The sequence below is a fragment of the Dermochelys coriacea genome, chromosome 4 (assembly GCF_009764565.3).
Source record: "Dermochelys coriacea isolate rDerCor1 chromosome 4, rDerCor1.pri.v4, whole genome shotgun sequence".
NCBI lineage: Eukaryota > Metazoa > Chordata > Testudines > Dermochelyidae > Dermochelys > Dermochelys coriacea.
This window is the reverse complement of record NC_050071.1, coordinates 82,784,524-82,785,347: the sequence shown is the minus strand read 5'-3', so window position 1 is coordinate 82,785,347 and position 824 is coordinate 82,784,524.

Sequence of the window (824 nt, the reverse complement as noted above, 5' to 3'; positions counted from 1 at the left end):
TTATTTCTGAAATACTTGTGCTTAAAAATAGTGTCCTTTTCATATACGTTTTATTTAAATGTCTGATATGACTTGTAAATAGAATATTCTGTACTGGTGTAATAATTGAAACTGTGTGCTTCCTTTACATTTAAAACTTTTCCCTGTATCTTTGCCCTTTCACATATCTCTGAAATGCAACAACTTTCTCAAAGATTGCACTGTTAGATGGTAGCAGTATAGGGTTGGAAACTTGCATGGATGGTAGATACTTAGTTTACACTGTAGATCATACCAACTTCCAGTATTGGGATATCCTATTCGTAGAAACTAATTACAGAAAAAAAATCTACACCTATATTAGTGAAATGTTAGTGTATATAATCTCTAGACATGACTATCCTTCTTAATCCTTATTCATATAGGACTTTTAGCTATTCCTACTAATACAAACTGACATCTCAACAGGCCCAAAAAGTAGCCATAGGCTACACCATTGAGCAGCAGTATTATACTGAATTTTCTAATATAAGATACTTTCTCGCCAGTGAGACTCACTGATAGCTATATTATAGTTACATATTGTCAAGTCTTTATTTACATAGCTTTTCATCTCCAATAGAATTTAGGTTGCTTCCTAAACTGTGCTATGGAATAGAAAATCTAGGGCTGTATTGTCAGAGAAATCTTGATGTTGCAATAAACTTCACAGTAATATATGGGGTTTGATTTCAGAACTTAACTGTACTCAGTCTAAATTGTAAGCTAGTTGCTGTTTGTTCAGCTATACCAAAAGAAGGACAGGAGACACCTGATATGGATTTAATCAGGCCGCAACTTCATTA